Raw genomic sequence first — 12,276 nt, forward strand, 5'->3', positions numbered from 1 at the left:
AGATGATATGTATCACTGTCCTGGAAGTGTCATGGGATGGAAAGGTGCATTTCTGACAGGAATTATGCTTTAAATGGTGGATCTTGGAGCAGGAGTCACCATGGAAGAGATCCACGTATGCCTCCCTCACAGCTTCTGTGTGGAGAGGTTGGCTCTGTCATTTCTTAGCACAGAAGTTCTAAGGGTTAAACTTTACCTAGGAGACACAAAGAACAAAGAGAAATGAAGTGTTGTACAGTAGGCACACTTTGGAAGTTTTTTGTCTGTCCTAAGGGGGAGTATTTTCTCTCCCCATGGAGAGCCGCGAGATGCCTGGTACCACACAGCATTTTAGAGGGGAATGTCTGACCACCAATCTGTGCTGTTCTGAAGTCATCACAAGAACAAGGTGGATGATCATCTTAACTTTATAATTATTGTTTTTTAAAATATAAAATGGAACTTCATTGACATGCAGTTAATGTTAATATGACAAGTTTTCTCTAGTAAATATCTAGTCAGACAGGAGCTGCTGGAAATGTCAATATAGACAAATTATCAGTTTGGTTATTCTGAGCAGCTGCCTTGTTTATCTTTGAAATAAATGCCTGCAAAGATCTATTTTTCTAGAGAAAGAATTGGAATTAGACTACTATAAAAGCAGGAAAGTGTTCTCTGTATTTCTATTTGAGGATATTGTGAATATTTGCATTGCTCTTTTTTTGACCCTGTGGATAACAGCAGAAGCAGCATGGATTAAACCTCTCAGAGCATGGCACAGGCTATAATAGATGTCTCTCAAAAGAAAAAAATCACCACTTTGAAAAACCTCAAAAGATACATTAAAAAAAGGAAGCTTCATGCTTATGGTAAAGTAACCCTTGATAAAAGGCTACACAATATTGTCTGTCAAAACCCTCTTGAAATTAAATTAAATCCATTGAAATACTTTACTAAAGGCCTTAAAAGTAACAGCTTTTATTCTGTCAGTGTGTGCTACTGAATCTTTTCCTTCCAAGCCACCTGAGATCCTCCTCTTAATAGCAGAGGGGATTGTAGATATGTGTCCTAGAATTTGGAATATTACAGCAGTTCAGCTGTTCATTTTACTTCTTTCCCTTTTCTAGGTAGGGGTGAACACCTTATGCCAAAGTACTGAGGATCTCAGAAATCATTCTTTTTCTACATCTTTCTTGCCACTTGACTCCTCCTTGACTTGAGAACAAAAACAACTCTGCTTTTATGAAATAACCTGTGATAGCACAGAGTGCAGTGCCTGCATTTTGTAGAAGCCAGCAGCTCCCTCTCAGCAGTCCAGAGCCTCACATTCAATATGCTCTTCAGGCAGGCTTCTGCAGCCACCTGCACCTGTAATCGGGCTGGCCCTTTCGCTTGCTCCTGCAGCCGTGTTGTTATGAATTCATCTGGGAAGCAGAGGGATAGAAAGCAGATGAAAAGGCAAGGCTTTCTCCTTGTGAGCTGCAGTGAGGTAGGGCATGAAGCACTCACCTGTGTTCATCAGGTAACTGTGGTGTGTCACAGTGTCAAGCTTTCTGGATATCAAGCAAACTGATAGCAACAGGCTGATGTATTTTTTCATCGTAGGCTTGCAATGTCCTGTATACTCCAGAACAAGCCAGGAATATGTGTTTCTACACTGATGACTGCTTTGAAGCATTTCAGGTAGAGCACTATAGTTTTCATTTCCCAGTATAAACTACCTCCTATCATTGTAATGTCTTTGATGTTGATGTTTCTTCTGATCCTCTCACATTTCTGTTCTTGCAGTTCTGCAGTATGTGAAACACATGTTATTATAGCAGTGATGGTACTGAAAAAACAAGGCTCTACAGCATAGAAAGTTTTGTCAATAGGTATGTGAATTGAAGGGTGGGAGGGGAGTTGGCGGTAAGAGGTTCAGAAACCTGATGCCTTACTGTAACTTTGACTTCCTCTATACAAATTTTAGCTGTTTTGAAGTCTGCAGATTAAAATAAAAGGGGATGACTCAATTATGGGAACCTTCTCCCTAACCAGACAGTGTCTTATGGGCTCATTACCAACAAGCCAAAGGTTTCTGTGAAAATATGCCTGTGGCTAGATGTACCTTGTGCTGTTATTGGCCTTGCAAATCTTAGTAACATCTTAACACACTCCCTTGCCAAAGACTCTCTTTATTTTAAAAACTGACCTGAAAAATAATTTTGCAAGGGGAATCTGCAGAGTTCTCTGAAGTAACATGATTTCAGCATATTGAATCCTACCAGCATTTGAGGTTGGAGATGGTTTAGTTCATTGTTTTATAGCAGTTTGTTCAAGCTCTGAACGAGCAGATTAGTGGTGCACCAGAGGCAAAATGTATGGGTGCTGTGGCAGGACAGGATCACTACTACACAATCTACAGACAGCCTGTGTCCAAGTCTAGAGAGGATACAGGCATGACCCAGACCTTTTTCTGAACGGTATGATGCGTTTCAGGTTGTTTAGCAGCTGCAGGCAGCAGTGGAGGACAAGCAGTGCACCCATCTTGCTTTAGGTGCTTGAAGTTTCATTTCTAGCATTTGTTAAGGAGAGGCAAAGTGGGAAAACTGCTGCATACATCTTTTTAATCTGGATAGCTATGTATGGAATGAAGTCTGTGTGTCTACAAGTGCATATATGTGTCTGTGTAAATACATACAACTAGTGATATGTCAGCAAAAGCTGCTCAAATACATTGTAATGCATCTCTGGTGTTTATTGGGTATATTTTAAATGTAGTTTTTCTTTCCACATGGACTCTACTTTCAAGCTCCTTTTTCTTTCTGCCCTTTACCTCATTTTCTTCGTACAGAAGACCAGCAGGAGTTCTGTAAAATGACTTTTTTTAGTAAGGACTACAGGACTTGGCCTATAGTTTTAGTGTGGATGAAAGAAAGAATGGATTTCTTTGAAAGAAACAAGGAAAATCAGGACCATTTTGTCCAATAGTACACCACTGTTTCCAGTAATTGCCTTGTACAGCTTGCAAGTCTTTCCACTTTATGTAAATACATTAGCTTCTGAAAATCCTGTATAGCTATGAGGTGGGGCCTTTTGAAGGGGGTGTTCTTTTGAAGGTTTGTGAGTCTCTTAAACACACATTTTTTTCTTCAAAGTAGATCTTGTAGACTGCCTGTCACAAATCCTTCTTGTTAGGAATTCTGCTTGAAGAGCTGTTTGAATTTCAATATCAAGTATTTCAAACAAATACATCTAATGCTTCGATACGTTTTTCTTGTGGTCAGTCAGTGGCCCTAAATAAGAAAGGGAACCTCTGGTAATTTGAAATCTATTCCTAGCAGCCCTTTGAAGACAAAAAAATAGTAAAATCTGAGGGTTTAGTAGTTACTCCTGGAAAGTAAGAAAGGGAAAGTAACTGTGAAGTAAACTTTTGATTTTTGAAGCTGTTGAACATGAATTTAAAAAAAGAAAAAAAAGATAACCCCCAAACCCTAAATTTCAGAAACCAATTTCCCACACACGTCCCTAAGCACTAGGTGAAACTCTTCTGGTTTGTATTTCTACATTGGTGTTAGAGCTACAGAATAACCTATGCTAACAAAGCTCTCAGGACGTTTGCCCACATCCCTTGCTTAGAGCAGGGCTCACTTCAGTGTAAGTTACTCACAGTCTTTTCTGATCAGGTTTGGACTCTGAGGATGGATACTCTCCAGCTGCTCTGGGGCCTTCATTCCACTAGATAGCTGTGCTTGTAAAATTTGGTTCTTAATATAGAGTAACAATTGTGTTCAATTCAGTTGATGACTGTTGTTCTCATGCTTTCATTTTGTGCCTCAGAAGCGTCTGACTCTGTAACCACCCACAGGGTAGTTGAGGACAGCAATAACACTTCCTTTTAGCTTTTTTTTTTTTTGCCAGTGTAGACAGACAAACTGAGTTTTCTCATTCTTTGCTTCTTCATCGTGGGCTGCAGTTGCTTATGTTTTTGTAAGTAAGATAAATGAGAGGTAGAAAAGTCTGTGATAGAAAACAATGAAATAACATATAGGTAGGCTTCTTTGTCTTGACTCTTTGAGGAAATAATTAATTATAAGCATGTCTGACATTATTAGTTTAAGCTGTCAAGTAAATAACAATTGTATTTAAGTTTTCTATAGTAAAATCCTATTCTAGCAGTTGTTACTGATTGCAGGACAAGGGCTCTGTTCTACACATTCTGCAGGAGTGAGGCCATAAGGTTTTAAAACATTTACCTCTGAATTTCTTTGCATAGACAAGAGTTACTATTTTGTTTGATACCATTTTGAAAACTCTGATTTGCTGTAGTGCAAAGAGGTTTTGTAGGCTATGAATCTGGAAGAAGAGTTGGTACTTTCAAAGGCTGGATATGGAAAAAGAGAAGGCATTGTAATAAAAGCTAAAATTTCTGCTCAGTGTCTCTGTGCAGTTGTGGACAGAAGGAAGTACATACTCATATTAGGTTTAAAGCCTTTAGCTCTAAGATAGCTAAGGGAGCATATGGATTACTCGAAAGCTCTTCTGGCTTATGTTGAGTTGTTATAGGATTCCTACAGCTGGAAGACACCATCTTGTTAAGAAAAAACAGAATTGAACTTGCTTCTTGAAATCCAGTTCCATTTTTACAATCAGAGTCTCCAGGAAGGACAATCATAAATCTGGAATAAAATATTTCTCCATGATTCAAGGTCAAGCTCTAAATCTAAGTTACTAGGTCTCTTGCTAGATATATATTTTTTCTGCTTCTTAGACCTTAAAGCTTCTAAGAAGTGACCTTTTAAATGTTATTGGCATTTTTAGGACCAAAAGTGAACATTAACCTTACTGAGCTGGGCATTACAAGTTGGTTCAAACAAGTATAAGATCAAAAGTTTTGTTGTAACATGGAACATGTAAAGGATGACCTTAGCCTGATTACTCTTCATCTAAAGATGACAACTGTTTTGCAAGTCCATACACATGTACATCCTCATTTACATGTTCTTGTATACACCTACACATACGCTATGTGTCCTGTGTGTCATTGCCTCTTTTAATCACTCCTCACTTCCCAAATGGCTTCAGAGCTGGCTGTAGAGCAAGGTAACCTGACACCTGGATAGAGTAGCATATGAAGCACATGTGAAGCATATTGTACCAATGTTCATGCTTTCCTTGCTGAGATGATTAGGAGCATCTTGCTCTCAGCTGCAGTGCTGGGTGATCACCACTTCCTACTTCATGATCTACTTTTATTTCTGCTGTCCTCCTCCCACTTCCCTCCCACACACATTGGCATTGATCAGCCATAACACGTGTGCTGCATAGAGCTGGGTTAATCAGAGTGTTGTATTTCCCTGAACAATAGCACAGTTAGAGAACATCCAGTGGAAAAAGAAAGATGCTGTCAGTGCTTGTCCCCATCTTAAGAGAACATAGATCTCTCCAGTAGTAATACAGTCTTTCTTCCAAAGATGAAAATGTTCAGATTATTTCAAAGAATGCTGCAGAAGTGGCCATAAAGCAACAGCTATGGCTTTTTCAACATAGAAGGCCCAACCTCACACCTCTTCAACTGATAAGGGAAGGAGGAGATATTATCAACTGTGTATATAATAGGTGGACTGAAACATGTGGTTAAGCTACAAGCTGAAACACTCTAAGACACAAAATGCATTCCATCAAATGTACTGCTGCAAAGTGGTATGAGGGAGGGCTATCTAAGGGACCATTTTGTTCTGGACAGCATGTTCAAGTCCTATCTTGTCAACTGGAAGCCATCAGCAAACTGAAAGAGCAGCCAGGGGCCAGGCAGAGGTTGAGATGTGTTCTCAGCACTTGGACTGCAAATTTCTGCACATTTCTGCAACCTCTCCCCTGCGCTAGGGCAGGGTCCTGCAGGACGTGGGAGTCAGTGTCATGCATGCCTCAGTTCAGTGTAAACTTCTAAACATCCAATGTTTCATGGCAAGAGCTGAGAAACCAGCTTATCAATTTAGGAGGACCCAGGGCAACTGACTGAAAAAGTTCTGCTGAGTTTTTAAAGTAGACCTTAGAAGAGAATTGAAGTAATATTGGTCTGTCACCAAATTTTTCTACCTTCAGTAAGAAAGTACTGGCTCATGTGGCACTTAGCCAGACTGGTGACAAGGTACCAGTGATATGTACAAAATGAAGCAATCCAAAGGTAAGAAGGCATGCAGTGACATAAAAAGCTTCAGGTGTTAAATTGAACACAAGGCCCGAAAAAACTTATCTTTAGGCCATCAGTTATGAATTTTGCATTTCTGCCCCATTGGGCCTTGGTTATTATCATACAGGAACCAGAAAGTGAAACCAGCTTGGAAAGCTGAGAGCAGTATCACTTTGCAGGCCAAGCTCAGGCAAAAGCTGAAAGCAGCAGTCAGGAGTTTTTACTGTTTTTCAGTTATATCAACTTCAGTTATAGCTTTTTAGGGGCCTAATAGTCTTAATCTGACAGTCTTAAAAACACTGCCGATCATTCATTGCATAAGTGACAGTAAAGGCATTAAGTGCATCTAATGTTGTGGTTAAACAAAACTTGCTTCCAACACAAAGTATTGATAAACACATTGATGAAACAAAAAGTAGTGTCAGTATTGGAGTAGTTTAAATGGATATTGCCTTGGATTCAAGATAGATAATCTATTTTTTCAGGACTTTTGGTTTTTGTTCTTCCTTTTGAGCTTTTATTTGATAAATAAGCGATTTTAAGGGATTTTGAAGATTGATGTAGGTAATTTCTAAATGTGATTTTATGCAATTTAACCATTGTAGATCATGCAAAGCAAAACATAATTTTGTTTTAATAATTTGAATGTCAATGAAAACATAAGCTCTTTAAAAGAGGTAAATAAGTAAAGATTCATGAGCTTCAGAGAGCTGATGTGGTTGGGTAGTGGTACAAAGAATTCTGTACATTTTCAGCCTGCTCAGCTTTCCAACACTGAGCTAGGACAGATATGAAAATCAGATTTTCTCAAAAACATTTTCTGCTTCCCGATACCCCTTGGAACAGAGCAGAAGCTACTGAGGAAACAGCACAGAAAAGCTCTTCCCACCTTGTTTTCAAACTTCTCTTTTCCCACCCTTGTGAGTTCCTCATGCAAACAAAAGGGAATGCTGACTGAACTTCCCACTTCACCCCAGGCTCTCTCCAGGCAAAGGTTTGATTGGAGGCTGGTCTCCTCAGGACTGAAATTCAGTGCTCTCACTGTCCAAATCTTGTAGTAGCATGTGAAAGAGATTTTTTCAGTTAGAAGGAAGTGTAAGTCTGACCATAAATGTTTGTGATTTTAGAAGATGGTGAGCTATCTGTGAACAATAGTAAGAAAGTTTAGACGTAGGTAGGTATCTTTATGAAGCTAATGTGAGAAAGGAAGATTCCAAAAGCAAGGAATAACACAAAGGATTTTCTGGGTCAGAGGCAGTGGAGGGCTGGCTGGTCTTATTTTCGTTTGTTGTCATCATCTGTGTGTAAATTATGTTCCTGTTTACAGGAGGAGGAGGAAAGGAAAATTAACAGATTAATTGCTTTTCTTAGAAAAGGAACTTTATGAATCTCTGTTTTTCCGCTGTGGTTGATCTTTTCCACCTCAAGTGGTGATGTACCAGAGGAGAGGTAAAATCTGTCAGAAACTTCAGCCCTCCAGAATGCGTCTCCATTGTTCAATGTGGAGCAACTTGCTGAACATCAGCAAGCTGAAAATACACCTGGGATGTCAAACTGAAATAATGCTGATGCCTTTTCCAGTATATCTTTGTCTGAAGGAAAAACCTTCACTTTGCTTTACCAGTTTACAGGCCTGATAGGCTGACTTTGCTGTAGGAGCTGGCAATGTTTAACCAAGTTTTTTTCAGTTTGCATAAAAGCCTGTTTTTAATAATGCTTCTGCATTTTACCCTACAACTTCATAATCTCTAAAGCAGATCTACTTGTGAGAAAAAGAGAGACAGACTCCTGCTAACTAATTGTTTCAAGGAGTTTCATCTTCTGTGATATTTCCTATCTTACTAAGTATAGGAAATAATACTTGCTGTAAGGCAGAATGAGGATGTGCAAATATTTTATGCTGATCTTGGGAGGGGGAAAGGAATTACCTCAGTTAGTCTGTCAGTCTGAGCTTGATATAGAAAAAATGAGCTATTCTTACTATGCCAGAGTTTATATTGCTAAAACTTTATTACTCTTTAAAAGTAACTGAAGAAATGATAGTGATATTAAGCTTTTATATTAAAAGCAATGTGCACACAAGGACAGTTGTAAAATTAACTCTTGTAAAACTGTGATGTTTCTTAGTGAGACACATGAAAGTTGTTTTTTTTCTTGAAATAAAGGATTTTGACAGTATTTTACTCCCATTGTGATATATTACAAGCTTTCCCTTTACCACCACCATCCTTTTTTTGTCTAGTTTTGGCTATTCTTTGCACTGGGTGCAGTAAACATATTGTGCAGGTTTATAAGGCTGCAGCAATGTTTTCTGACCTTTTCTGACACAGCTAAAGTAGCTAATTTGTACTAAATATCTTTGAGTGTTTATTACAAAATATCCTCCAGTGAGATAGAAAAAAGCTATAAAATAAAAATAATGAAACAAATGTTTTTATTTCAGAGTGTTTAATTTCCCAGTGCTGACTTTTCTCTTACCTGTCTTTAAATCACTCCAATATTTACTTGGCTCTCTGCCACAACTTGTATCGCACACAAGAGCTTACTGTTTACCTGTCTGGTACTGTAAAAGTATCTCTTCCCAATGTTTCTGCACCTCTGTTAGCTGACTTTAATTATGCCCATTAACAAGAAGTGATACAGAAGCATTTGAATCCTTTTAATGAAATTTAAATGCTTAATGGAGTCTCTCTTTTGCTTTTCCTCAGACTTACCTTCGGCACTTCTCATCCAGACTAGACATCATTCTACCCAAGCAAGATGATTTTCTCTGAACTTTATGAATACTGTAGAAGTTTGGAGAAGACCAAATGAATACAAGATCTGAAATTATCAGCCAGACCATATTAAATTTGATAGGTCTTCAGATCTCATTTTTCCAGAGTAACTTAGTATTTCTTATAACTTAGTTATTTCCATAACTAAGGCAGCAAAGAGAAGTTAGATAAATTCAGATTTAATGTAGACATTAATGCAGACAACTAACAAATTGGAACTATTTTGACCAAGAAGTACATGTAACATATAACCTTTTTTTTTTCCATGCTGCTGCCACATATCTCATAGTTTTAATTCTGCCCTTCACCCTTCCCCCAGTTCTTACCTGTATGGTGAAAATTATTAGATTTTTTTTTTAAACATTGACTTGTTTTATGTGAATCGGGGAAGATGGTTGGTAGTAGTTTTAGCACTTCTAATAAAGAAGCAGATAAATGAAGTACATGGACTTTCACAAAACTAATAGAAAGTGTTTCTGGGACAATATAAACATATATTTCAAAGGTATGTGTCCTAGGATGGAGCTTTGTGGGATTTTCAGTGTTTCAGAACTCTTTTTATGCCACATAAACTTTGCAGAAAAGCTTCTTGGCTGACAGTGAATTATTTGTCAATGCTTTCCTTCCAGTTTTGGTGACTTTTTTTCTTTAAAGAAGCTTTGAATTTACTGCCTGTCCTAGTTACTTTGTTGTTTTTATAGTATGAGAATAAACAAGGATAACGAGCGTGTCTTTAGACAGATTTTTTTCAGAGTATCAGCATTATGAACTTTGCCACGTTTTGCAATGGCTTATAGTGTGGTGAAACACACAAACTGACGAGCTTAAAGGCAGAGAAACTGAGGGAAGGAGATGTGACATAGAGCCTGATGTGAAAGGTAAGTCTGTGGGATCAGTCTGGTTTCCTGATGGTTTCAAATTCAAAGATGGATATATTGAGTTAAGAGTATACAAATCTTCTAGACTCTTTTAGCTTTATAACAGTGGTTTCTTGACAAGCCACTGAGGAAGAAGTAATGCCTGCCACATGCTTATCTTTGGAAATGTCTGTCTAACCCATTTGGACAGACCCAGAGAGAAAAATCATGTCAAAATGTGGAGAAGAGTAAGAGATGGGCTATCAGAAGATGACCAACAGCATCACTGTAAGCAGACCAGCCTTCTAGGTAAATATTTGTGGTTTATGCTTGTAAATACCTTGCTCAAAGGCATGTTTGTGTTCCATAATAACTGCAATCAGCTGTGGGAATGCATTTTCATACAAAAATAGTCATAGTTTGGCTGTTAAGAAAGCATATGGCATAAAGTTATCCTGTGCCTTACTGAAAAAAGGAACACAAGCATTTTTGGATACAAGCACTGTCATCTGACAGATAGCAAAACCCTGGGAGGACTTGCAGGGCACAGCTAATAGTGTATGACAATGAATCTGACATCCTAGGTGGGAAGCAATCTGGGTGGAAGCAGAATACAGTGCTGGAAGCAAACAACTCATAAGTTACTGTCACAGAGGATACCTTCCTGGGAAAAAATGAAAAGTGGATGGAGAACTCACTGAATGCAGCTCATTTGTGACACAGACTAACCAGCAGTTAGGTCAGAAGTATCATATGGTTCTGTAGACTTCCCTGATGCTGGTTCTGACTTGCTTCAGCTAAAGTTGTGCTTAAAAAAATAAGTTAAAATTATATACAAATATAAATCCTTACATTAAAAATCCCTACCATGTTTGGGTACTTCAAACTAGCTTCAGATTGAAAAGATTTGTCTTTAAGTATTCTACAGAGCACAACCTTATTTGCTCATTTTGGGCTAGATCAGTAACAATGCCTCAAGGATGCCAAAATATGATCTCTGTCCTGAGCAGGTGCAGCATAGATCATGCAGGCAACATATGAAGTTGTCAAAACATTCCTGCCTGAGGGTTGAGAGCAGCATAGCAGTATGATTGCACAGAGAGCTGTATTGTTTACTCCTCACCTTAAAATAATTTGATCCAATATGACATAATGAGTAAAAATGTTTTCTTTCTTCAAGAAATAGTTCTTGGCAATTGCAAACAAGCCTGAAAAAGTATGTTCAAAATAGATTCCACAGCAAATATTCAGAAAAAAATTAAGAGTATTATAACACGTGTTCTGTAGCACAAGCAATGTTTTCACAGTAAGGCTGTCAAATGAATTTTACAGGATGGAATGCATTATGGAGCTCCCTTGATTTAAACAGAGTTGCCCTTGGGATTAATTTATCTTGTGTCTATTAGCGTTTGCTAAGGTGTGTGCCTTCAGTTTCTGTGGAACTGCTCAATTCTGGTGTGCAGCCATGCTGAATATCAGTGTAACTGAGCTGAGTCATATGAGCTGATTTCCATGCAAGGAAAATCATGCAAAACAAAGGAAATCTGCATAACTTCAAGTTAAAGAGATGTACAGAGTATGCAGAGAATGTAAATTTGATTGAATTACATACTCTGTACTTGATTTTTTCCAAAGAAATAATATGAAATGCTTTGTCTAGTAGTTGAGAATCACACCATGCCCAGCTCACTCTGTAATCCAGTGCCTTTGTACAATACAACCTACAGAACAGAGGAACAGGAACACCTACTGTAGAAAGGAAGTTGGCAATGACAATGGAGACTATTAGAGATCTCGGTCTTTCTCATCGAGCTCTAAGATTGTTTCTGCAGTCTCATTATCAGTCAGAGAACCAGCTCTCCTTCCTGGCTGAACCAGGGGAACAATTGACTAGACATGGGTCTGAGAGCTTTCCCTGTAGCAGGAACAGTTATCCTCCCACCTAGGGAAACAGATAGTCCCCTTTCCATCTAATTCAAGTCAATCTGCCAAGAACAGTGGATATGTGGTTAGAAGGGAAATACTTCTCTGCCAAAGGGGTACTTGTGGTTCAAGGGCTGCTATCAAATGCTGTGAGAATGTCTTGGACCTAGCCAAGGACTACTGAAATGGGAAAGAAAGAGAACTGCAAATAAGGGTTGATGATATCTTTATTATCATCTCCTTATTCAACAGTTATTATTCTCATGAGGGCCATCTGGGTCATGTGTAAATCAATGCAAATGGAAACCAATGGGAACCTTCATTGTATTTTCCATAGAACCAATTTGATTTTTCTTCCTCCTTAAATTATCTGTTTCAGAAACCTGTTGCAAGGATGAAGTATCTGAAAGTTCAGAATCAAATACTACGTTTCTTTGAGACTTCACTCTCACAGTAGAGCCAAATCAAACCCACTTGTGATGTATTGTAGGTGTTGAAGCTGAACAGAGCCTGCATATATTCCAGTAAAATATTAGCTAGTTCTGAAACACAACTAATTTTGTGTGTC

The sequence above is a fragment of the Colius striatus genome, chromosome 10 (genome assembly GCF_028858725.1).
Source record: "Colius striatus isolate bColStr4 chromosome 10, bColStr4.1.hap1, whole genome shotgun sequence".
NCBI classification, from domain to species: Eukaryota; Metazoa; Chordata; class Aves; order Coliiformes; family Coliidae; genus Colius; species Colius striatus.